Source organism: Elephantulus edwardii, unplaced genomic scaffold, assembly GCF_000299155.1.
Source record: "Elephantulus edwardii isolate Elephantulus edwardi_28Jun2011 unplaced genomic scaffold, EleEdw1.0 scaffold00141, whole genome shotgun sequence".
NCBI classification, from domain to species: domain Eukaryota; kingdom Metazoa; phylum Chordata; class Mammalia; order Macroscelidea; family Macroscelididae; genus Elephantulus; species Elephantulus edwardii.
Window position 1 is genome coordinate 3,356,762 of NW_006399891.1, and position 27,996 is coordinate 3,384,757.

At 38.7% G+C, this 27,996-nt stretch overlaps 1 pseudogene; it reads right to left on the minus strand.

The window, feature by feature from the left end:
• Positions 1-603: 603 nt before the first annotated feature.
• LOC102854988 lies at positions 604-13,996 on the minus strand (annotated as a pseudogene).
• Positions 13,997-27,996: the final 14,000 nt, after the last annotated feature.

Consider the following 27,996-nt stretch of genomic DNA (forward strand, 5'->3'; position numbering starts at 1 on the left):
ACGTCTCCCCAGGCCATGGCCAGGCCAATTAAGCCAGACTCTCTGAGCAATATAAGTGTATTTAAAACTACTTAGGCGATTCCAGTGTGCAGCCAAGTTTGAAAACAGTGGGCTAGATTGAGCAAGTGTGAGAAAGAAAAAAATTGTGGCGCCTGATAATCAGACGATTATGATACCCCTCCCCCCAGGATGCTTAAGAGATAGATAAAGACACAGAGCAAGAGACACACACAGAGGGAGTAAGACACTGAGAGCAACACACGCATACACAGAGAGTGAGAGACGGATGGAGAGACAGAGAGTCAGAGGCAGAGAGATAGAGACAGAGAAAAAGACACACATACACAACACAGACTGAGATAGCGAGAGACAAGAGAGCTAGAGAGAGAGAGAGGAAGAGAGAGAACAAGAGACAGGAGCTCACACACAGAGTCAGAGAAAGAATAATAGATGTACAGAGAGAGCAAGACACGGTGAAAGATAGTACAGAGAGAGTGAGAGCAACCTAGTGACAGAGTGGCCGGGTGGCAGTGAAGAGGACAGAAAGAATGAGAATAAAAAGAAAAGTAGACGACATTGCACGTTTTCTGTTTTTCTCTAACTCTATTGGGGTGTCCCCACACGTCGTGGCCATCGCTGGCAGCTGGGGATGGAAGGGTGGCCCCAGGCGTGGGGAACCGGCCGGGGTGGGGCCTTGCGAGCCAGCTTCCCAGCGCAGCGCCAATAGCCCCAGGCGTGGGCCGTATTCTCCCCAACTCCCACCCCCAGGGGAAGCGGCTGCTGTCTGGTGGAAAGCAATTTGGGGGCGCAAAAGGAAGCTCGCTCGGCGCAGGTGGCGCTCGCAGCCTCAGCCCACAGTTCAGCCAATCGCGGGCGCAAGCGCAGCCTGGCGGCGGCGGCGTTAACAGAGCGCAGGGCGCTGGCAGGGGCTGGCGGAGGCAAAGGTGGCAAAGGCTGCGCACCGTGGAGTGAGACCCCGCGGCGCCCGGCGTGAGCGCGACCACAGCCCAGGAACCGGACTTGGCATGGGGAAGAAGTGGCGCGATGCAGCCGAAATGGAGCGAGGCTGCTCGGACCGAGAGGACAGCGCTGAGAGCCGCAGGCGCAGCCGGAGCGCCAGCCGGGGCAGGTTTGCCGAGTCGTGGAAAAGGCTAAGTTCCAAGCAAGGCTCCACCAAGCGCTCGGGACTCCCGTCGCAGCCGCCCGCGGTGAGTGGCGAGGGGAAACCCCGCGGCGCGCGAGTTCACTGGGAGACGCGAGCCCTGTCCCTGGTGCTGAACTGGCTTCGTTAAAGGGCTCGAGCGGGGGAACTTGTGGAGTCCTTTCTCCTACAATAAAGTGCTGAGGAGCAGTGGGGTAGGGGGCAAGAAACAGAGACTTCCCTCTTCGAACTCAGGACAGTCCTCAGAAGTCTCTGCAGAAATAAAAAATCTATTTGTGAGGCGAGGAGATAGCTGTCAGATCGGTCGACTTCTGTAATTAAAAGCGTGTAAGATGTCGTCAAGTTGATTGTTGTGATTCATGCATCCCCCAGGGTCTGTGTTGTGCAGCTTGTTGGAGGATGCTTGAGATCTGCTGAATGAGGGCGGAATAGGAAGGGCATGCCATATTTTCACTCTTTTAACACTTGCTCTTTCCATCCTCCACCCCCAGTATTTTAATTGGTGTGCTTAATTGTTTGCAGAAAGTCATTTGCATGCGCAGAATAGCAAGAATATCCCAGGTGCTTTTAATCCTACTATTTAACATATACTGCGTTCTGAAAACAGTTTCCCCACGTGTCAGCACCTCTTCAATGTGTAATTAGCGCAATAAAAGCACTGAAGTAAAATTAATATAGGCATCGTATGTGAGTAAAGAAGTGCAGCTGAGGGAAACTCTAGCTGTGTTTGCCCTTATAGCATGTAAATATTAGCTGATTTCTCTCAGACGGAAGGCTGAGAACACTGCTCTATAGGAGTGTGGGGGCCTTCCTGTTGTCCAAAAGAAATGAAGGTACATAACCTTAACTTCTGAGAAATCATTAAGGAAATCAATGTGTGTGGTGTGTTTGCTTATATTTCATACCCGTAGGGCCTGGCAGTAACTATCAAAACAGTGAAGAGAAAACGGAATTAATTAAGACGAAGGAATGGCGCATTTCCCCTGTATCCCATAGCCTGAGTAATGTTTTTGGAGATGGTCTCATTGAGGGGTAAATTTAGTCTGTAAGAAGTGGGATGTTTGAAACATTGTCAGCAGACCAAAATGTAAACATCTGAAACTTTTGGTGCCTTTTATTCTCAAGGACTGCACAGCATAAAACGTTAGATGTATGGTGGTTTTATGTTCTCAATGTAAATGTGGTGCACTGAAATTCACCTCTCTCATTTCCAGAATGGAAATGTTTGTTTAAAATATATACTTTGACAAACACTTTTGAAAGAATATTATGATAGGATTTCTGAAATAAAGGACCTAGAACAATGAAATAGGGGGCATACTATTTTCTATCAGTCACAGGAATGAATAATCCATTTCATCCTTTTTTTCAACAGAAAGTTGAGGCACCTTTTAAACTAATGCTGCTGCTTTGATGTTGTTCAACAGGTGTGTGTAGAGTCTGTATCAGGACCCTATAGAGTCCACATGAAACTACAAGTATTCTAAACTGCTTGCAGGTCTGTAACGTAGAATAAAAATGTCAGCAACAGGGCACGGAGAGAGGATACCATGACAACCAGAAGACATCTGAAAAAGTAACCACAGCTCTTGTTTACTAAGGACAGTGGTAGCACCTGTTAATAGGAATGTGTGTAATTCAATTAAAAAACAGTTTTGACAAAAACTTGATGCATTCTCACAATGGCATGTTTGACAAAGATCTTACTCCGAAACAATCTAGTCATAAGTGCTCCTAGCTATCACTTGGATTTTCAGAATATTTTTAACAAAGATAATGAGAATATGTAAATCTCAGAGCTGAAATGAATGGTGGGTTTTCCATTTATCACTGTTGTACACTTTTTACTACACTTATGAGTGAGATATCCAACTTACTTACACAAACTAGAGGAAGAATATTATTGCTTGTTGTAGATATGATTATACAAGTTAGTAATCTTCAAGGTAAGATTTTTTTTTCAACTCCCCTTTAAGGTGGACTGGTGCCATTTTCAACTTTCATTGTTTTTTCATATTAGGAAAAAGATTAAGTTTTAGAGAGGAAAAAAATATTCAAATGTTTAATATGATCACTATTACTTTTTACTATGAATTAATATCTGATATTAATTATATATTACATTTAGAAATATGATTACATTTGTTTTGATAATCCTAATAAGAATTATCTTAGAATTTTATTTTTTTTCTTTGAAGACAAAACAGAGAGCCATTGACATATTCTATTAGTCCTAACACCATATATTTTCAAAAAGATGCACATTGAGTGAATTGAATCATTTGTGTACTAATGTGGCCTTTGGTACTCTTGTCTTAGCTTTAATGTCTAGAAATGACTTCTAGTTAAACTTATCCCTGGAGAGTAATGCTGTCTGTGATTCTTTCCCCAGAGAGAATGATTGCGTTATTTTTCATTTTCACTAACAAGAAAGCATGGATAAATAATAGGGAGTGAACACGATTTTCCTTAGCAAGAGGAGAGTTCTGTCATATGCTTGGTTATCTAGAAGTAACTTTCCTTCTATCCTTGAGTCATAGCTGTTGTTGTTGTTGTTTTTTTTTTTAAATAAGCAAAAGGGAAGGCCTTTTGACAATTAGATTTTCTACCTGCTCTACCTCAAATGCTTAGTGATATTGTATAAGTTAGAGGATGTTCCTGATTTTCATGAACATATAAGACATAATGTTGTATTTCTAACAGTGTCTTGGCATTCAGAGAATACGGTTTGCTCACATTCTTTATGAAGCATGGCAGTTTCTTGAGAGGTCTGAGGGTGCCTTTACTGTTATATTGTCTGGGATTAGTTTCTATTCAGACTTCAGAAAGCAGTAGCACTACCTTTTGCAATAGTGAGAGGGAAGGGATCTGAGTGCAAACAGTGACACTTAAAGGGTGTTGTCAAGGTGGAACCCACAATCTTGGGATGCCTAATAAAGAAAACCTTGTTTTGAAAAGCTTTTTTTTTTCTTTTGTGATTCAATAAACTCTTCTTCCTCCATAATGTAGGATGTTTGCAATGAAATTGTTATGAACTAATATTGCTTTGAAAGAATTTAGTAATCTACAATACTCAAATGACTCCACTGAGACAATGTAGTAGACCATATTCAATAATATCCATTTTTTGAAACTTGTTTGTTCATTGTTGTTATGTGCCGTTAAGTCACTTGTGACTCATAGAGACCCTATGTACAATAGCCTTTAACCTTGCCTTATTTTCTGGTAATCTTATGGTCTCCAACATGCTTATCCACATTACCTCAGTGATGGAATCAATCCATTCCATTGAGCGTCTTCCTCTCCTGTGCTGTCCCTCCACCCTCCCAAGCATGATGCCTCTCTCCAAGGACTGGTCCCTCCTTGAAACATGTACAAAGTATGTCTGATGAAGCTTCAGAATTCTTGCTTCCAAGGAGCAGCCTGGTTTCACCCTCTCCAGGATGAACTTGTTTGTTTTCCTAGCAGTGCATTGTATATTCAGTACTCCTCTCCAGCACCAAAGCTCAAAGGAATCAACTCTCCTTTTATCATCCCTCATCATTGTCCAGGTCTCTGACACATAGCAGTAATGGCAAAGACCATGGCCTGTATCAGCTGGACCTTAGTCTCTAGACTGACATCATGACCATCCCAGTGCAATTAATCTTTTAATTTCCTGGCTGCTGGTACCAAGAGTGTTGATTGTAGAGCCAAGCAAACTGAAGCTATCAACAATCTCAATCTCTTCATCATCTATCATGATGCTGCCAATCAGCCCTGTGGTGAGAATCTTTGTTTTCTTGACATTGAGCTTCAATCCATATTGAAGTCTACAATCCTTGACCTTCCGCAACAAGTGCTTCAGGTCCTCCTCATTTTCAGCAAGCAGAGTTTTGTCATTTGCATAACACAGATTGTTGATAAGTTTGCCTCTAATCCTGATGCCACACTTCTTCTAATAGAGCCCAGCCTATGTTCTGCATATGGATTGAAAAGGTATGGAGATAGGACACATCCTTGACACACACCCTTCCCAGTTTTGAACCATGCAGTGATTCCTTGCTCTAATGACTGCCTCCTGGTCCATGTACAGTTTTGCAAAAGAACAATCAAGTGTTCTGGAATTCCCATTCTTCTCAAAGTCAGCCACAGTTTGTTGTAACCCACACAGTCACATGCCTTTGCATAGTCAATGAAACACAGATAGACATTCCTCTGGTACTCTCTGCTTTCAGCCAAGATCCATCTGACTGTAGCTATAATATCCCTGGTTCCATGGCCTCTTCTAAATCCAGCCTTTACTTCAGGCTGTTCTTTGTTGATATGCTTTTTCAATCCTTTTTGGATGATCTTCAACAGAATCTTGCTTGCATGTGATATTCATGATATTGTTTGATAATTTCCACACTCTGTCAGATCACCTTTCTTCAGAATCGGAACAAACATAAATCTCTTCCAGTCAGTATGCCCAGTGGTTGTCCTCCAGATTTCTTGCACAACTTGGTGAGCACATCCATCACAGCATCTATTTATTGAAATATGCCAATTGGCTTGCCATCAATTTCTGGGGCCTTGTTTTTTGCCATTTCTTTCAGAACAGCATGAACTTCCTCCATCACCACAGGCTCTTGCTCATACATTGTTTCATGAAATTCTTCTGTGTCTACCAATTCCTTTTGGTACAGTGACTCTGTATACTATTTCCATCTTCTTTAAATGCTTCCTGCATCATTTAATATTCTGCCCAAAGCATCCTTAAGTATTGCAACTCGAGGTTTGAATTTGTTCTTCAGTTTCTTGAGCTTAAGAAATCCTGAGCGAGTTCGGCCCTTTTGATTTTCTGACTCCAGCTCCTTGCACATTTCATTGTAATACTTTACTTTTTCTTTACCCGTTGGCTCTGGAATCTTCTGTCCAACTCCTTAATATTTTGATTTCTTCCCTTTGCTTTGGCTTCTCAGTGCTCCAGTGCAATATTTAGAGGTGTTTTTTTTTTATCTGTGTTATACAGATGACAGAACTTTATTTGCTGAGAGTGAAAGCAACTTGAGTGAAGCACTTAGTAAAGAAGAACTAAGACTTCTAAATGGATTACATCTAAACATCAAGAACATAAAATTCTTTGTAACTGGACAAGTAGGAAGCAATCATTTTAGTACGAGGTAGTTAGCAGTGTAACACTCTATGTCCTGGATACTGCAATTCTCTGAAAAGATTGACAAAATGCTAAATCCTGGTTATAAAATTTTCTCAGTGGAACAGGTATTACCTTTTGCATTCTTCCTGGGTGAACCTCCCACAGCTCATTCGGTCTTTGCTCACCAATGTCTAAGGCCTCAAACGTGTTCCTGAGATAGTTTTGAAATTCAGGTGGGGTAGACTCAAAGTCAAATTTTGGTTCCTGTGGACTTGACTTAGTTTTCCTCAGCTTCAGCTTGGACTTGCATATGAGTAGTTGTTGGTCTCTTCCACAATCAGCACCTGGCCTAGTTTTCGCAGCTGATATCAAGCTTTTTCAGGGACTCTTTCCACAGATGTAATCAATCTGATTCCTATGCATACCATCAGGTGAAATCCATGTGTATAGCCTGCATTTGTGTTTCTCATAAAATGTATTTGCAATGAATAAGTTGTTGACTGTGAAAAATTCTATCTCCAGCTTCATTTCTGTCGCCAAGTTTATGTTTTCCAACTGCTGATTCTTTTTTTCTATTCCCAACTTTTGCATTCTAGTTACCCATTATTATTAATGCATCTTGATTGTATGTTCGATCAATCTTCTACTTCAAAAGTTGGTAGGAATCTTTTATTTCCTCCTCTTTGGCTCTGGTTATTGGTGCATATATTTGAATAATGGTGGTATTCACTGGACTTGTATGTGTATGGATATTATTTTATCACTCACAACATTGTATTTCAAGATGGATCTAGATCACTTTTTAAACTATGAAAGTAACCCCATTTTTCCTCACCTTGTTGTCTTCGGTATAGTAAATCATATGATCCTCTGACTCAGAATGTCCCATGCCAGTCCATTGCATTTCGCCAATACATAATATGTCAATATTTATGCATTCCAGTGTCTAGTTTTCCTACATTCATGGTTCTTACATTCCATGTTCCAATCACTAGTATCTGCTTACAGTTGTTTCATAGACTGGAGGGCTCAGCGTCAGCTGCAATATCTGTTACTCTAAGTGTGATTTGTTGTACATAGGGTTTTCAAAGACCTGCTATTTTGGAAGTGGATGGCCAATCCTTCTTCCTAGTCTGTCTTAATTAGACTGCTCAGATTTAGAACATTATCTGACTATAAGTGTTTTACAAAGAAGAGCAGATTTAAAAAAAAATCCGTGACCCAGTGTTTCAAGTAAATGGTAAGGATGCTTACATCCTTGTTAGTTTTATTACTTTGGAAGTTTAAAAGTTCATCTTTTGATATCAAATTCAATTTATCAATATTAATGTTTAAAATAATGTCTCTGTTAAGTGAGTCAATAATAAAAAAAATAATTTAAAATGCTCTCCACCATTTTGTGAGATTTGGATTCCACATTGCTTTTTGAAATGTTGGTGCTATTATTCCCATTATTTGTTTAGATTCTGTTATCCAAGGAATGAACAGGAATCTACAGAAATATGATTCCGTAAATGTGAACCTCATCATGTATTTTTTTCTTTAAATCTTAACAGGCAATTTCTTCCTCTAGTCCCATACTATTTAAGAAGTTGTTTTCAAAGAGAAGATTATTTCATTTAATCTCTGAGTAAGCTCTGTGTGAAAGAGGGGTCAGAGACTGTTGGGAGTGTGAAAAGGATGAGTTCTAACTAGAATTTTTTCCAACCTTAGAAAGCATGCTATAATTCCACTAATGCTATAATTACCCAGATCAGTAGGTGCCAACCATAGAATATGACAGTTTGTGCAGACAAGTGGGCAACTAAGAGCATATAAGCCCAGCAGCACTCAAAGCAGTCAAGTCCATTTTATCTGGTTTCACATTTGTTCTTCCCGCAGCTATGCATGTAGAAGTCTATGTGTGTTGAGGGGAATCCATGTCCATGAATAAACCAAGTTCTGTTACTCAGGCTGACATGCCTTTATTTGGCCTAGCTTGTGTCTTCTGATTGCTTCTGCTAAAAGCTAGATATTTCAAAGTCTTAAAGAAAGAGTGAGTCAAAGGCAGGGCTGAAGTCAGTCAAAATAGCTTATCTTTCAACCAATCACCCATTTGAGTATTGTGAATGGATAGTCAGTCAATCCCATGGTGGCTGTGGTAGAAACAATCTCCAACTTGGTGAAAAGAATCTATGTTTCCTTTTTCAGTGCCTAATATGCTGTTACAGTGTCATTAAACCCTTAATAGTTTGTTCTCATTGCATAAAAGGCTCTTCTGGCAAAAGCAGAGCAAATCCCCTGTAGTGCTAGTCCATTACTGAATAAGCCATTACTTGACAGGTTGGTTTTTGTCTACCGCCTTTTACTCATTGTGTTAAAAAAAATTAAAAAATGGACAAAGCTGTTTCTCTCAGAAATACAGATGTGTTTTATTGTTTTGTGTTTGTTTTAAGAAGGAAAACCCATTTTCTAATGAGTTCATTTGTTGAAGCATTTTCGATATGTTGTAGTTTTTTTGCCAGAAATTAACTAACAAACTTTTCCCACCTTATTGAACATAGTGAATTAAAAACAATGTTAGATTCATCTTATGGTTAATTTAAAAATTATGAATGTAAAAGAAAATGAGTAGAGTATTTTCAACTTGAAGGAATAGAATTTTAAGGAATATTCTTGTATGGTGTTGTTGTAATTTTATTGTTGTTGTTGTTGTTGTTATGTGCCATCGAGTCGCCTGCGACTCATAGTGACCCTATGTACAACAGCCCTAAACTCCACTCTGTCCTGTGCCAATCGCACTGTCTCTGACACTCCCATCCCAATTATCCCAGTCACTGAATCAATCCACCTCATAGAGGGCCTTCCTCTCCTGCGCCGTCCCTCCACCCTCCCAAGCATGATGTCCCTCTCCAAGGACCGGTCTCTCCTCACTACATGTCCGAAGTAAGTTAGACGGAGCCTCAGAATCCTTGCCTCCAAGGAGCCACCCAGTTTAACCCTCTCCAGGTCAAATCTGTTTGTTTTCCTAGCAGTCCATGGTATTCTCAATACTCTTCTCCAGCACCACAGCTCAAAGGCATCAATTCTCCTTCTATACTCCTTGGTCATTGTCCAACTCTCTGATGCATAACAGGTGATTGCGAAGACCATGGCCTGTATCAGACGCACCTTAGTCTCCAGAGAGACACCACTGCTCTTCAGCACTTTGGAGAGGTCCCTAACAGCAGACTTTCCCATGGCAATGCGCCTTTTAATTTCCTGGCTGCTGGTGCCAAGACTGTTGACTATGGAGCCAAGCAAACTAAAGCTGTGTACAATCTCAATCTCTTCACCATCCATCCTGATGCTGCCAGTTGGTCCAGTGGTGAGAATCTTTGTCTTCTTGACATTGAGCCTCAATCCATATTGTAGGCTGCAGTCCTTGACACTCTGCAGCAGGCGCTTCAGGCTCTGCCAGGCTGAAGTTTGGCACCTCACAGGACAGCCAGCAGACCCCACAGACCCACCCTATTTTCTCAGGTAATCGGAGACGCCAAAAAGCCCACGACATCTGTTCCGGCCCAAGGGCCGCAGGCCCTCGGGCCAAGAAAAGCCTATCTACACAGCAATTCTACAGGATGCATCACCTTTGGCCGATAAATATTGCGACTAAACTTCAGAGACACTGATCCCAACATAAGGAACTACCATCAGCTGATGTGTTTGAAATCACACAAGCCATGGAAGCTTCATATATAAGTTATTAGATGGAGGGCTGGTGAAAGGGAGATAGATGTGAAGGGGGGGGGTAGAAGTGGATGGATATCCTGTGGCATCTTGAAGCAGGAAATAAGTGCGTAAAGATGCATGTGAGAAAGGCAGGGACAACACTGACACTAAAGTTAACTCCACAATAAGGGATATACTTTTAACTTGCTGATCTGTCTAATACTTCTCTAAATCTGAACATTCACATTGAGATGGACTAGGAAGAAGGATTGGCCATCCACTTCTGAAATAGCAGGCCTCTGAAAACCCTATGTGTTGTAATTAGTTTTCAGTTTTTCCAAAATATATTAAAACAGTTTCTCTTACTATTACTTATTGAGATTTCTTTCTAAAAGAAATGCTGCAAATTGTTTTCAGCACAAATAATAACAAAACATTACGTTAATTTTGGTTAGACCAGTTATAATGGTCTATGTGCTGGCTTTATTTATCAGCAAATTTTTGTAAAACCAAGTAGAACAGAAGTAAGACTTTTACAAAGAGCAACATTTAAGAAAGCTTTCATTTAACAAGGAACTCATGAAATATTATACAAAATGGGTGACCCTGGAGAACATTATGCTGAGTGAAATATCTCAGTCACAAAAGGACAAATATTTCATAGTGCCACTGTTGTAAAATGGGACTGACATAGGAGCTGAGGGGAGACTTGGAAATAAAAGAAATAATGTATAATGCACTGAAACAGATGGAGAGAATTGTTTTAAAAGGATATATAGTTATGTATTAACGTCATGAGAGGAATCCAAACTGAATATTGCACGGTGAAGTGGACTTGGGGAGTGGGGGAGGGGTTCTATAACAATGAAAGAACTTTTACTTTTCAAAGAGAAGAGCGAATTGGGTGGGAGGGGTGGGCAGGAAGAAAAGTACAACAATGAATGACTAGAAATCCTGAGTCTCTGTAAACTTTCATTAAAATTAATAATCAAAAAAAGGAAAGCTTTCATTCATCTTACAAGAGAAAACTGGCTATTCACCTGTGTAATTTACACTAGAGGGTCAGCAATGAGTTGGAACTGACTGAATGGCAGTGAATTTGAGTTTCAATAATCTAACAGTTATAGAGCACCTAGGAGTATTAGGTACTGTGGTAGGTATTGGATGGCGTCTCTGGGACCAACGGTTAAAGTAGTCAATGACCTTCTAAACATGGTGTGTTTTCTCCCTCATCTTTGGGGAATCAGAATTACTAGGATTAGACAATTAGAAAAGAGAATAGCAGCATCTTTTCAAGGGTTGTTTTAACCAAATTCTGAGGATAAATGCCAGAGTCAAGTATTTCTGCTACTGCTACTACTATGACCACCACCATTTACTTACCATTTAAAAGATACCAGGTACTTGTCTAAGCTTATTGCGGTTTTTTTCTTTTTAAGTTTAAGGGTTTTATTATCAAAGTCTTGTAAAACAATTTCAGAAACTGTACATCAACATGGCATAGACTGTAGCCTACTTTTGTTTTTACTGCACAAAAGTGAAGCTTGAAACTCCTGCAACTAAGAAAACAGTCACCTAACTACTTTGCATATAACATGGAATCACTGTGTGTAAAATTACTACTGCAGTAACAGTTAACACAAATATAATTGGTTTTATACAACTGGAGATCAAAATAAAAAGTACATTATCAAGTCCATGTTTTATTTTAAAAGCATATGAATGTTAATTTAAAATGCACTATCCTCTTTTCCCCAACAGTGTGCTTAAAACAAAAAATTGAAATTATGACAAGATAAAACTTTCACAGATGGACTCAGGATAGGCAAGGCAGCTTTCACTGATGTTTACATGGAATAAATTATTACGGGGGGGGACCCCCACAACCCCAAACACCTTATGGAAACGTATATAACTTTTACTTCAAAACAGGCTGCTGCTCATTCAATGCTGAAAGTTTTATTTGAAATCTGTTTTTGTACTTAAAGCCTAATTAGCCATCAAAAAGGTTAGTGCATATATAACCCTTCAAAGTTAAACAAAAGCCACAAAAATTTAGCCACAAGGCTTAAAAGCATTATCTATTTCAAATGTTCATTTTTCAGATGTAACTATAAGAATGTTAATTTGTCGTGTCAACAAACAAGACTGTTATGTAGATCCATCATGTTGAAGGATTTTAATGACGTTTAGAATATTCCTGCCACAATTAACATGCAATCAGTGCATTCCCTACATGGCTGTATTACTTACGGCAATGAATCAATTCTAGAAAGACTATAAGTGAACTTATTTAATAAAAGAGATCATACAACATAAACAATCCATGCCTGCTATAGATGCATGCAGCTTTTCATTTTTTATGTAGCAGCACCAGAATAGTAAAACTGCTTGTTTACTCAATCAGATTTCACCAAGACAAGAATTGATTACCCATGGACCATTTCTAAAAGCTTTTGATGTATGTTTCTAATATCAATATCAGGAGCATTATATAACCATTTTTAACTCAAAGCTGTATACATCTAAATTTGAGATGAACAAATACAGCATTAAGAAATCACACAAAGAAATGACACTGATGCATGTATACAGTTGGATACCTGCAGAGACAATATTCATGATGATCATCTCCATTCACTGTGGATTCTCTTAATGAATCACAAGTCCCCTTTTCCACAGAACATTCCTTTGTTTTAGGGGAACCTGCTTCTGTTGGCTTCTTTTCTTCTTTTTTCTTTCTCACTGTCATAGCCTTGTTCCTCTTCATCATAATCTCGTGTAACCTGTTTTACATCTTTATCACTCTCTGATTTTCTTTCTCTATCTTTTTCCTTATCTTTACTCTTCTTCTTACTTGTTGATCATTCTCTTTCATCTCTACTTCTCTCTTTATCTTTGTCTTTTTTCTTTTCTTTTTTATGTCTCCTAGGAGATGGTGACCGAGATAATTTTCTTTAAGGAGACCTGGGCTTTTTGGGAGATCTTGTACCACTCCTGCTTCTTCTTCTTCTCCTCTCCCTGCTTGCACTTCTAGAACGCCTTGCTGTGCTGTAACTTTTTGGTGGTGTTTTGGATCATTTCTTTTCCTTATCTTCTTTCTTTTTATCTCTATTTTTTGATGTGCTCCTTGACCTTCTACCTCTTTCTCTGGAATGAGATCTTCTCCATCTTGGACTTTTGGACCTTCGCCTGCTCCTTGACTTAGAATGTGATCTCCTCCGTGATCTGCTTCTTGATCACCTGTGTCTAAAAGATGAGGGAGTCCTCCTTCTCCTTGACCGTGATCTTGACCTTAAATGTCTTCATTTTTCTTCCTTCTTATCTGGTTCTATAGCAGCAGAAATTAGGGACTGTGCTTCTCGTACTCTTTTCATTGCTTCCTCTATTTCTTTACTAGAGGTATCAGATTTGAGACTTGGAGAAACAAGTCCAGCAGCTACATGGTTTAACTTAGGATCAACAGTACTCATAAGCTTCAACAGCTGATCTGCGGCAAGAGACTGAGAGTTCAAGTTTGCTCCTGGAAGCCCAATTGCAGCAAAGGCAGGATCAAGAGTAGGAGCTCCCAAAGCCGCCAGTGGAACAGCGCCAATCTGTGTAAGTGGGTTTGGAGTAGGCAGGAGTCCACCACCAGGCAGAAGACCTGCCACTGCATTTGCTGGTGCCAACAGAGACAAAGCCTTAGTCTCATCAGGAATAACTCCTACATATGGTACGACTATCAAAGCTCTGGAATACAGTATTTGTCAGGTGCTGTGCCACACTGCTGAGTCGGGATCATGGAACTTAACAAAGCAGACTCTGGATAAGACTGGCAAAGGTGAATCATCCTGCGGGAAGAGATGCAGTTCGTCGGTCTTGCCTAGGAAACCGAAGAGGGTCCGCATCTGCTCAGAGCTAGTGCTCGGGGAGACATTAGTCACCTGGATTACCTCGGTGCCGCCGCCTCCACCACCTCCGCCACCGGGCCCTCCGCTGGGGCCCGGGCCTGCCGTGCTGGGGATGACAGTGGTGTTGCTCATGGCATTGCTCACGTTCTCGCTCCTAGGCAACAACCACCACGCTAGCTTATTGCGTATTATTGTTTATTCTCTGACTTCCTGTTAAAGGAATCTCATTTACTGTGACACTTACTTAAGAAGATCAAATGTTACAGCCTTAAACATGGATTGCATTTTAACATCAATAAAATAAAAATCCTCGCAGTTGGACCAATAGGTAAAATCATGATAGACAGAGAAAGATTGAAGTTGTCAAGGATTTCATTTTACATGGACCCACAATCAACACCCAAGGTAGCAGCAGTCCAGAAATCAAAAGAGGAGACTTCTTGGCCAAATTTGCTATCAAGAATCTCTTGAAAAATGCATGAATGTCAAGACAAAAGGTCACATATCATGATGCTTTTGCTTGATTCACATGCATCTGAAAGTTGGAGAGTGAACAAGGAAGCTCAAAGAAGACTTAATCCTTTTGAATTGTGCTGGTGGAGAGTACTGAATATTCGATGCACTAACAAAGAGTAAAATACTCTCTTGGAGGAAGCACAGCCCAATTGTTTCTTAGAGACAAGAATGGGCAACTTAGTCTCATATTTTGGGCATGTTGTCAGAAGATATCTGTTCTTGGAAAGAGACATCATGCTGAGGAAGGTGGACAGGGTCAGTGAAAGACAGAAGACCTTCAAGGAAATGGCTTGACAGAGTGACTGCAACAAATACCTTGCACATTGTGAGGGCAGGACAAGACAGCTTCTTGTTTCAATCTGCTTTTCATAGGGCTGTTATGAGTCGTAGTCGATTTGATGGTACCTAACAGCAATAATTGTTGTGACTAGAATTTAAGCCTAAAAATTACTTTAATTTTGTTCACTTATGGTCTGGGTGTCTTGAACAGTGTGTCTGGCACACATTGTTGTTATGTGCTGTGGAGTAGGAACCAAATCTCAGCTGTCCCTCCAGTGGATTATCAGAGGCAGTAAATCACACAGGAGGAGACTGTCCATCTTTCTCCCAAAAAGCAGCAGGTGTATTGAATTCCATGCCTTTGGGTTGGCGGTCCAATAGACCACTCGAGCTAGTACACAGGGAATATATTCCCTTGAACATAGAGAATACTGAAATGTTTGCAGTCCACTAATACAGTAGTACAAAAAATACTTTCCAATTAATGTACATTGAAGGTTTTTGGCTGTGAAGGGAACAGGAAGAAATAGATTAAAAGCAGGTTGTTTGTTTGTTTATGTGTTTGTTTGTTTGCCCCCCCCCCAAGATGAGAGATATGTGAGCATGCTTATTGCTGGCTTAAAGAATTTTTAAAGAGGGAGAATTTAAATGAATAGATAAGAAAAATAGCAATTAAATTCAGCCAAGTCTCTGGAGAAGGTGGGATTCTCTCAGTTGAAGGTCAGTATTTCTTTGTACTAGATTCTAGATCTGCCCTTTTTGTTTTCATGGCCTGATTCAGGAAACATTGGGATGGATTTTTTTATTCTTTCATGGATTTTACTTAGTACATATTTAGTCATCATGCTTGGGAGGATGGAGGGACAGCGCAGGAGAGGAAGGCCCTCTATGAGGTGGATTGATTCAGTGATTGGGATAATTGGGATGGGAGTGTCAGAGACAGTGCGATTGGCACAGGACAGAGCGGAGTTTAGGACTGTTGTACATAGGGTCGCTATGAGTCGCAAGCAACTCGACGGCACATAACAACAACAACATATTTAGTCTGTATTATTGATAACTTAATTTACAAATTATCATATTATATTAATTAAATTATGTTCCTCTGCTCCCAAAACATGTGTTTATTTGTCTGATGATCATGATACTCAGTGTTTTGTTTATGATGTTATAATTATCTCCCATGATCCAATATACACCAATCAGGTGTGAGAGTCTTTTTTTTTTTCTTTCTTCACTGGTTTATTTACAAAATTTGAATACAAATTCAAACAAATTCTTTCAATTTCCCTAACCCCCCCCCATCAAATTGCACAACCAAATGATTAATCCCCTCAGCCCTCTGTACATCCACATCTCTCTGCTTCCAGCCTCTCCCACTCCTCCGGGATCCTTATACTCATTTTACAATAATGGTCTTATACAATATTTACCATTGTGGGACTGAGATAGTTCACTCAGCATAATGCTCTCCAATTCCTCCCAAGTTAGGTAATAATTTACAAAGTTATTGCTGCTGCATGCTGCATAGTATTCCACTGTGTGAATGTACCATAATTTCTCAATCCATTCATTTGTGGTTGGACATTTGGGCTGTTTCCATCTTCTTGTGATGGTGAATAATGCTGCTTTGAACACTGGTATACAAATCTCAGTTTGTGACTCAGTTCTCATATTCTCAGGATATATTCCAAGTAGTGGAATAGCTGGGTCACATAGAATTTCTACATTCAGCTTTTTGAGGAAGTGCCAAACCACCTTTCATAATGGTTGCACCATTATACAATCCCAACAACAATGTATAAGAATCTTAAGGATGGTGATGAAACTGCCTAAATCCCATCAAAACTCTGATCTTGTATTAGGAGAGTTTCCCTGGAGTGTTATATGCAGCACTTTTTAACTTATTAGATAAGTGACCTGAGTTACTGGGAACTAAGTACTTCAAAGGAAGAAGAACATCACCTGGATCCAGAGGGCATCACCTGCATCCAGGTCTATGCATTGGGAGCTCCTTGACCCAAGGAGAGACCAAGACAGATGGAGATCTAGAAAGAACATCAGGCCCATGGATGTAGAAGGAAGAGAAAGAACTTCTTCCAGAGCTAAGAGAGAAAGTCTTCAGCCAGAGCTGCCACCTTGAACTTTCTGTTGTCTTGGACTGTAAGAAAAGATGCTTGTTTCTTAGAAATACCACCTGTGGTATTTCTGTTACAGTCTCACTAGATAAATAAAATAGCATGCTTGTTGTTGTTGTTGTTAGGTGCTGTTGAGTCGAGTATGACTCATAGTGACTCTATGAACAAAAGATCTGAATCCAGTTCTATCCTGTGCTATACTGACAGTCCCTGACTCACAAGAGCCCACTGGAGCAGTCACTGTGTCAATCCACCTGGTTGAGGATCTTCCTCTTCTTTGCTGATCTTCCACAGTTTGCATGCATTGCACAGAGAAAATTTGCAGTTAGTGACCTCTCCAGATTATTGAGGAGTAATGATGTCACTTTGAGGACTAAGTTGCATCATGCCATGGTCTTTCCAATTACTTGCTATGCATCTGTGAGCTGGACAATGAATAAGGATGACAGAAAAATAATTGAGGCCTTTGAAACTGTGGTGTTGGAGAAGAGCATGATGATCCCATGGACTGCCAAAAGAACAAACAGCTATGTCTTGGAGATGGTGTACCTGGAGTGCTCTTTGGAGGCAAGAATAATGAAGCTTTGCCTCACATACTTTGGGCATGTTGCTACGAGGGGCTATTCCTTGGAGAAGCACTGATGCTGAGTGGTGCTGGGAAGGGTGGAGGATTAAGATAATATGCTTGAAAATAGATAATTTTATGGAAACCTTTGCTAATAATTCTGAAACTGCTGAAATTTTATTTTGTTCTCTTTGATCTCTTGAAATATTTGAAAGGATGTAGAGAGTCTCTCAGATTTCAAAATGACTACAGTATAGATATAAATTCAGAATTGGCATGAAAAACTGCAAAGCTATTTATTATGCTGTGGGATTGCCTACTTATTACCAATAAAACTAATAATATCAAACCTTTACCACAAAATAACTTCACACAAAAGACAACACATTCATGGTAATGACAGCTAAGTTGTTGTTTTCCCCAAGGGAAAAGATAGTATCATTGCTTCCCCAAAGTAAAGCTATTATGAATGATTGAGAGGCAATGATTAAAAAAAAATGGAAACAGCCTAAGTGCCTCTCTTTGGATGAATGGATAAACAAACTATAATACATAAGCATGGAATATTACACAACTTTAAAGAGTAATGAATCTGCAAAACATCTCATAATATGGATGGATATCATGGTAAGTGAAATTAGTCAATATAAATAGAGTAAATATTTTCTGAAATAGCTATTATAAAATGTCAAAAGATATTTCACACAAAAAATATTCTTTGATAGTTATCAAGAAGTATGAGGGATCATATGGACTTTCTATGTTCAGCTTTTTGAGGAAGCACCAAACTGCCTTCCAGAATGGTTATACCAGTTTACAATCCCACCAGCAATGTAGAAGAGTTCCTTTCCCACCACATCCTCTCCAACATTTATTGCTTGCTGCCCTATTAAACTTTGCCACTGTTACTACTGGAGTGAGATTGCACCTCATTGTAGTTTTGATTTGCATCTCTCTTATAGCAAATGATTTGGAGCATTTCTTCATGTGTCTGTTTGCCATTTGAATATCTTCCTCTGTGAAAATTCTTTCCATGTCTTTTGCCCATTTTGTAATTGGGTTATCAGTTCTTTCTTATGGAAGCCCAGCAGTTTTCTGTAAACTTTTGTTATAAGACTCTTGTCTGTGATGGTATTACCAAATATTTATTGCCAGTCTGCAGATTTTCTTTTCACTCTGTTGGAAAAGGTTTTAATGCATTTAATTTGATGGATTTAATCTTTAGAAGGTCTCATGCATCAATTTTGTCCTCTTCAGATTTTGCATTTCTGGTTGTCTTTGGTGGTCTCTTTATACCTTGGACTAGCACTTCTAAGCTTGATCCTAAATTGTCTCTTATGGATGTTATGGATATGATCCAGCTATTCCACCACTTGGAATATACCCTTAGAAAACGAGAACTGAGACACAAACTGAGATTTGTACACCAATGTTCATAGCAGCATTATTCACCATTGCAAGAACATGAAAACAGCCCAAATGTCCAACCACAAACGAATGGACTGAGAAATTATGGTGCATTCAAACAATGGAATACCATGTAACATGCAGGAACAATGATTTTGTAAATTATTACCTAACTTGGGAAGGACTGGAGAGCATTATGCTGAGTGAATTAACTCAGTCCCACAAGGATAAATACTGTATAAAACCGTTCTTGTAGAATGATTATAAGGATTCAAGAGGGTTCAGAGAGGTTCGAAGCAGACAAATGAAGATGTGTAGGAGGAAGAGGGGATTAATCATGGCCTTGTACAATTTGATGGGTGGGAGGGTGAGGGAAATTAAAAGAATTTGTTCTTGAAAACAATGTATTCTAATTTTGTGAATAAACTTGTAGAAAAAGAAAAAAAAAGAGGTATGAGGGAAAGGCAGGCTAAATCACTTACTGGATTGCATGTGTATATTGGATGACCATTAGATGGCTAGAAAGTAGGAAAGCAATAACAAAAAAGGGAATCCAGCCAGGAAAAAAAAATCAAGACGAAAGAAGACATTTAGAGGAGTACAAGAGTCAAAGTAACAGGCAGATATAATATATGCAAACCTACAGTAACAATCATGGATGCACAGACATGCAAGCTGAACAGATGAGAGGAGACAGTGTCATTAAATTTTCTATGTCATAATAAAACGCTTTGAGGGAATCATATTATGGGCATGGGTACTTGAGACCATAGTCTCAGGGAACAATAAAGTCAATTAACAAAACGGTGTTTATAAAGAAAATACATTCTAGCTAGGTGAATAGTTATTGTGGTTTTACAAACTTGTAAGTGGCAATCTAAGATGAAACTATTGTTTTCTATTATCTGGAGCAAAGATGAATTATGAAAATCAAATATACATAGTAACAGTTTGTTTAAAAGAATAATGGACCATGTAAACTCAGTTTCCACTACTGTGAAGCCAGAGAATTGGATTGTACTCAAAGGTGCTACAATCCCTATGGCACAAGGTTTGAATCCATCTGTTTACTCAAAGGGAAGGATGGGCAGTCTCCTCCCATGTGACTTATTGCCTCTGAAAACCTACCAGAGGGTCAGCTATGAGTTGATTCTAACTCAACAGCACATGATGACTGTTGACTACTCTGAAAATTATTAAATTAAAAGTGTTAGGTAGAATTGAAGAATAAAAATCAATATCGTAAAAATGACTGGAGGTTGTTGGAACCCCCAAGATTGTCTTTCGATTTGTAACTAAACTAACATCAGTAACTCAATTTTTAGCCAAATCACAGATAAGCCTGTAAAGTGAACAATGGTTCCTAGAACAGCAGCCTTTCAAGATCAAAAGAACTGCATTTGATCCAATGCATGTCTCAGGAGACAAAAGAGGAAAGACAAATAGGGGAAAGCAGGATGTTATATTACGGGAATTGCAATCAATGTCATAAAACAAAATGTATGAATTGTCAAATGGAAACCCCATTTTTCCTGTAATCTTTCACCCAAAATGTGTATTAGTTGTTGAATGAAAACCTTGTCTACTCTGTAAGTCTTTGCATAATTCACAATAACATGTTTTAAAAATTTGAACTAGTAAGAATAAAAAATATATGGTAGCATTACTCTATTAGTTTACTGTGAAATTTTAGATTTTTAATAGGTCATTGTGTTTAATTAACTATCAAAATATTTGACCCATTTATTGTGGAGGCCAATTAAAATGCCATAAAGATAAATATGTGGAAAAACTTGTCAAACTATTCTTGTATTAATATTTTTTGCCCTTCAAATAAAAAAAAAAAGGATGTTGGACATTGTATTAGTTTTTTATTGCTCCCAGAATAAAATGCTACAAATTTAATAGCTTAAAACAACAGGGATACAGAGGGACAGTTTTCACTTGTGATTTAGAGCCTCTAAGACTCACTGGAGGGTAAGTTATGAATCAGTTACAACTCCATGGCACACAACAACATCATCATCATGCTTTTTCTGACCCTTCTTTCTGTCTCTCGCTTGTGTTTTAAGGACTCTAGTAATTACATTGAATTCACACAGATTCTGGATAATTTCTTTATTTAAGGCGAGTTGATTAGCATCTTTAATTTCATGTGCAAACTTCATTCCTTACTTTTTAAGAACCTGATCTAGTGGCAAGAAACTGTATTACAATCTCAGAAGCATGCAGTTTGAGTTCATCTGCTGCTCCTAGGGAGAAAGATGGAGAGTCTCCTCTTGTCTCACTAACTGCCTCTGAAAACCCTCCTGTGGGTCAGCTATAGGGGTCAATTCTGACTTGATGGTGCACAATAACAACAACTACCTACCTTAGATTTTATAAGTTTTTACTTCACATAGCAACAGATTCATCTCTTCCCAAGGAATAGATTCCATTACAGCATCAATTCAAATTCCCATTGCTCACAATGTCAACAAGACATGACAGAGGCGCTGGGTGTAATCCATCCTGGCACATAATTTCTTTCCATCTATGATGAACCTGAGAAACTCAACCTAATAGTAGAATAGATATTTATTATAATTCTAGAAATATTCTAGTTTTTAAAATGAGAGACATTGAAGGAAGGAAAAGTCATAGTTCTCAAGAAAGTTAGAAATACAGTTGGACAAACATTTTTAGGTTTCAAGTCTGAAAACAATCACTGTTGCTTGGGTCTCTTCTCCTCTAATCACTCTTCTTCTTTTTTTTTAATGAAAAAGAATGGATTTGTAGCTGAGTAATTATATAGGCCATTTTCCAGCCTATACAATGTTGTGTGACTGACAGTCTTCTTTGATGTCTCTCTTCCTCTGTCCTTTCCAGTTCAGTTTGCTTAGTTTCCTAGTATATGGTGTGTAAGAATCTTGTGGATCGCCCATGTATGTCATAGAAATTCACTTCATTACACAAGAGGATTCTCCATAGAGCATTCTTTGATAATCCTATCACTATTTTCAGCTTCAACTGAGCTGAGGGGATATATGTGTGACATACAGTATCTTCAGGGAGTTTTTGTGAGATCTTTCTCAGGTATTAGGAAAGGTTTCTCAGAGACACCTTCGACTTTTCTCCAGAGCATACTTTCCTGAAAAAGTATATGATTTTCAGCATCTTTTGTAAATTTGACAGCTAAGAATTTCCCAAATAATTAACTTCCTGTTTCCTTTTGTTTAACACTTGCTTCCATTTACTTCTTTTCTCTTGTATTTTACTAGGCACAACAAGGAAAAATTGGCCAATTCTGCCATTATGTGACAAGGATCTCTTTTCTTTTTCACTTTCCAATGACAAGTTTCTCACTTTGAGCTCTCACCAGCCCTAACAGTCTGTTCATGATGATGCATTTTCTGTGGTCATCCAAGAGGACTTTGGTGGCTTAGTGGTAAGAAATTGTGCTGTCAACCTGAAGGCATTTAGTTCAAATCCACTGGCTGCTCCATAAAAGAAAGATGGACAACCTTCCCATGCACTTCGTATCCTCTGAAAACCCACTGGAGGACCAGCCATGCATTGGTCCAAATTTGATGGTACATAACAACAAATGGTGATCCAATTTTTAGCTAATATGTCTCATTATCTTTTGAGTCTTTAACAGCAAAGTCATTGTTATGCATCTTCCTAATAGTGTAGGGGGCTCTGGTAGCCTAGTGGTTAGAAGCTGCATTGCAATCCCAAAGGCATGCAGTTCAAATTCACCAGATGCTCCACAGGAGAAGGTTGGGCAATCTCCTGTGTAATTAGCTGCCTTTGAAGATCCACTGGAGGGTCCAACGTGGCAGAAAACAGCAACAATAGACAGTCTAGGTTTGTTTTTTTCCCTCTGTCACTTTCTTTGGAATTATTCTAGTTGGTTAATATTCTGTAGTTCAGAAGTTTGACATGTTTCTCACTATTTTTACATAAAGGAATGGATAGTACTATACACTTTATTATCCATGTTGGGGGAGGTCCATTTCCTTTGCTCAGCTTTTGGAGACCACACACTCTCCTTGGCACAATATCCTGTTACAATCTTACATCTCTATGTCTATTCTCCTACAATAACATATCCTTGTGTCTTTTATGTCTCCTTCTTCAATTTTTAGGGTCTTTGTGATTGCATGAAGTATAATCTCCCTATAGTAAGGTCTTTTGATTAATAACCTGATTTCATTTGCTACTTTAACTCTTCTTTATCATTTAAGATAAAAAAATATTTGCAAATACCAAGGATTAGGACATGAACATTTTTGGAATTGTCTCAGTTATCTAGTGCTCTGTGTTGGGATGGAACCTTCAACGTTAGCATTCTTTGGCACCATACTCTAATCGACTGACCTAAGCCACTATGGAGTTCTGATGGCATGGTCCACGGGATGTTGTGCTACTCACTCAAAAGCCATCTATCTGGTGGCTTAAATCTACCAGCTCTGGTAAAAAATAAGATGAACAATCTCTTCTCATGCAATTTACAACCTCAGATAACCAGTTGGAGGGTCAACCATGAGTTGGTTCCAACAACAATGGGGGGGTTAGTTATCTAGTGCAGATTTATCAGAAATACCACAAGTGTATGGCTTTAGCAAACAAATAGGTATTCTCTCACAGTTTAGACCATTAGAGGTCCTAACTCAGGGCCATACCTCTAAGGGAAGCCATTTACTCTCTCAGCTCTGGGGAAAGGTCTTTGCCCCTTTTCAACATCTGTGGGCCTAGTAACACTTGCAAATCTCCATGTGTCTTGGCTTTAGTGTAGGAGTTTCTTTGTACAGTAACTTTAAGTCCAGAGGGCTCATTTAGCTCCTCAGTTTTGGTACTGAGATTTCCCTGCTCTTTTCTGGCTTGTTTAATCCCTATTGTATCCCTAAAGAGATTGGCACAAAGAAAACCTCAGCACGTAGCTGGTATCCTGCCTCACTAATACAAAGGCCTCAAGTCCTGCCTAATTACCATGTATTATTGTCTTTGAGTCTCTCTTAACCCTCCATTGGTTTCCAACACTGTAGATTTTTTAAAAAATCATTTTGTATAGGTGTTAGATTTTATTGTAACTTTTTAAAAAGCTGAATTCATTTTGGTTCTTACAAATGTCTTAACTTTCTTTAAAAATACTCATGATCCTTTGTGTAGCCTCTTTTGAAAAATCCTCAGTGTTCAGTCTTTTCATTTCAAGGCAGATTTGAAAGATATTGTTATTTAGTATAAAGGTATTGGATTAAAAATAAGGATATTGATGTAACTAATCTTCATTTTAGAATGTGTTGAATAAATACATATGACAAATAAAAAGATTACTCAGCATAAATACAGCTGTTTGGGTTTTGTTTTTTAACACTGGAGATTTTTATGAAAAGAGACTGACTTTATTTTTCCTCTGAAGTGTCTAGTAGATTCAAACCACTGACCTCAATTTAGCAAGAATTCTGACTTATTGTGTCCTAAACAATCAAGCTCCTGAGAGTCAGAATTTATCACAGATACCATCATTTCATTAAATCACAGAGTGGAAGAATGTGCATAATACTAAGAATTAAAGACCAAGTGAACATACAGTTTTAGGGAACACATTTCAATCTGCAACAGCAGCCATTATTCTGCCTAATGGTGGCCTAGTGGTAAGAAACTGCACTGCACTCCCAATGGCATATAGTACAAATCCACTAGCTGTTTTGCTGGAGAAGAATGGACAGTCTCCTCCTGTGCAGTGTACTACTCTGAAAACCTTCTGGAGGGTCTGCTATGGGTTGGTTCTGACTCAATGGTATACAACAACAGCAACAACACAGGCACATAACACATATATAATTTGTAAATGTGACCAACTTTAAGACAGCCTGTGAGTACACTTCAGTTTGTTTCTGTGGTTAGGTGTGTATATGTGTGTCTTTATAAAGTTCATCATAAAAGAAATCCATCAGAATTATTGAGGGAAAGTAACAGAATTGTACCTGTCCCAGAGTAGACAATCAATTTCAGAATAAGATTTATTCTCATTTGCTATTGCTTCATCAGCCAGCCAATCTTTCCCTCTGTATAAAGACTTTTTTTTTTTAAGTAGCAATATGTTAAAATACTCTCTGTGCTATCAGCAGCCATGTTGTGGGAATGAAGTAGGAGTTTTTAAACCTTTAAAGTATTAGCTACCCCAGTACTAAATGAAATTAGTTTACTTTAAATGATAAACAAAAGTGTTTCATGGCCTCAGACAAAGTGGGAATGGTTTTGGTTACAGCTACAAAAAGAGCTTATAGTCTAAAAGGTTCATCAAATTATCAAATGTAACTGTAGAATGCAATGGTGACAGTAACTAAAACAAGAACTTAATTAATGTCATTAAGAACACATATTTAAGATGAATGGATTCTGAAAAATGAATACAGAAGGAACAAGAGATAAGTAATGGCTAAGTCCTGCTTAGTCTCATTATCCTAAATTGCAGTGTAGAGAAAGGGTGGGTGGGGGGACAATTTTACAATTTTGTGACCATACTATACCTTGTACTGGAGCCTCTGATTCCACTGATGGAGACAGATTACTGGATTGTTATGATAATATCATGGTTCTGTCCCAATAGGAGCAGTGAGGTAATTCGCAGGATATTGTATTACTGCATAGTTTGTGAATCATGTGTGTTGGAAAGCCTCTGGAAGTCTGGGCATTATTTTTTTTCCTGTGAAAAATATCTGATTATCAAATATAACCATGTGCATGCTGAGAGGATAATCTAGTCCTTTGGTTCAGATCTCCTTCAGGCAAAGAATTACATTTTCTTTATCTGTGTGTCCCCAAATGTAGCTTCATGCCTGAAAAGCTGTGGAGATTTTCTAATTGTATGTAGAATAAGTGAGAGAGCACAATCAAAAGAATATAAACCTTGTAGGTGTTTCCTAAGTGGTATCAACAGTAGACAAATGTGAGCTGAAAGGTTGGTGACTGGAATCTACCAAAGGATACCTCAAGACAAAGTGCCCACAATAAATTCTAAGGGATCACAGCCATCAAGGACCCTACAGAGCTCAGTTCTACTCCAATTCATGTTAGGTTAACATGAATCAGAATTGACTCGACATCATCTGTGGACATGTTTCATATTGTGGACACAGAGAGAAAGAAAGAAGGAAGCCCCAATATTACTTTAGCATCTGCTATTCCAGGCACTTTTCAGTGTTCTCTTTTAGAACCATTTCAACATCATTATTTGGTATATGTTGTTGTTTTTTTAGTTCTGTGAGTTGTAGATGACTCATAGTGACCCTGTGAATGAAAGCCCTGAACACTTGTATAACTTTCATTGTTTCTCCAAGTTCACAGAGTTTCCAGAGGCAAGCTATTTCAGAAGTGGATGCCACTCCTGCTTCCAAACTTGTTTGAATCGGGGAGGTCCACCAAACACTGTTCACCATGGGTAGCCATTATCACATTTGACACATCAATGTCACAGTGTTTAGCATCACAGCAACCATGAGTTACCTCTGTACAGCAAATGGACAGACCAGTGCTATACCACTTAGAAGAATGTTTGACCAAAAACAATTAAAATCAGGCCTGAGGGCTGCAGACTAAAATCACCCACCTTTGGCTTGGTAGCATCACTATAGTAGACCTGTCAAATGCACATCCATTCCTAAGTTTTCAACTGCTTCTTTGTAATAAATCAATGAGATGGCAACTGATGACAGTTAACAGTACTACTTCTATAAGAATGATACCCTTGTTGTCATCTCCTACAGATGTGTCTCACATTCTCACTTCCCTTTTTAATCTACTATGTTGTCGTTATGTGCCATTAAGTCAGAACTCCCTCATATCTGACCTGCAAGTGGGTTTTGGGAGGTGCAAAAGGAGACTGTCCATCTTCCTTCTGTGGGACACTTGGTGGATTTTAACTGCATGCTATTGAGTTGGCAGTGCAATTCTTTACCAACTAAAGAAAATATACATAGAAAACAAAAATGATATATAAAAAATGGTGTAAATAAAATGATATATATATACAAACAATATACATATATATACACAAACAAAATACATAAAACTAAAAACAAAAACATAAAAAACAAAACAAACAAAATAAGAAATAAAACAAAAACCAATATACATATACACGTGTGTGTGTATACATATATAAACAAAAATGATATCTATAAAAATGGTATATAGAAATTAAAAATTAAATTGAAGAGACAAGATTAGTTTTAACCAAGATCAACTAAGAAATGGTAGAGATAGAATTAAAATTCAGCAATCTTATTCCCCCTCCCATCAGTACTTTGCTGACCTTTGTGTTTGAATTGCTGTTGTTGTTAGAGGCCTTTGAGTTGATTATGGCTTATAGCGACCCTATGAACAAGAAGTTGAAACCCTGCCCTACCCTGTGCCATCTTTAGAATCTCTGCCATGCTCAAGCCCATGGTTGTATTTATTAAGTCACTCCATCTCCCCAGGGTCTGTCTTCTCTTCTGCTGACTCTCTTCTTTCCCCAGCATGTCTTTCTCCAATTATTGGTGTCTCCTGACAAATATGCCCAAAGTATATGAGACAAAGTTTTTTGTCTCTCAGAAGCACATTGGTTGCATTTCCTCTAAGACAGATTTGATTGTTCTATTGGCAGTCCTTGGGATATTTTAATATTCTTTTCCAACACCACTATTCAAAAGCATCACTGATTTTCCTTTGGTCTTCCTTTTTTATATTGACCAAGTTTCACAAGCATACGAAACAACTGAAAAATACCATGGCTTGAGTCAGGAGCATGTTAGTTTTTAAAGTGACATTCTTTCTCTTTAGCATTTTTATAGAGGTTCTTAATCACAGAGTTTCCTGATAAAATACAAGTTTTGGTTTCTGAATTGCTTCATCTATAGCTGTTGGTTATGGGTGCAGGAAAAATGAAATCTTTGTCAAGTTCAATATTTCTTTGCCAATCATGGTGTTGCCTGTTGGTCCAGTGGTAAGGAATTTTGTTTTCTTGATGTTGCAACATAATCTGTAATGAAGGCTTCAGTCTTTGACCTTCTTCAGTAGGTGCTTCAAGTCTTCTTCACTTTCAGCAAGTTAGGTTGTATCATCTGCACAACACAGGTTAATCAGTCTTCCTTCAATTCTTATGTCACATAGTCTAGTTTCTTAAATTATCTGCTCAGCGTGTAGATTGACAGTCAATGTAACCAAACAGCATAAATGAAATTTATGTAACTCTTCCC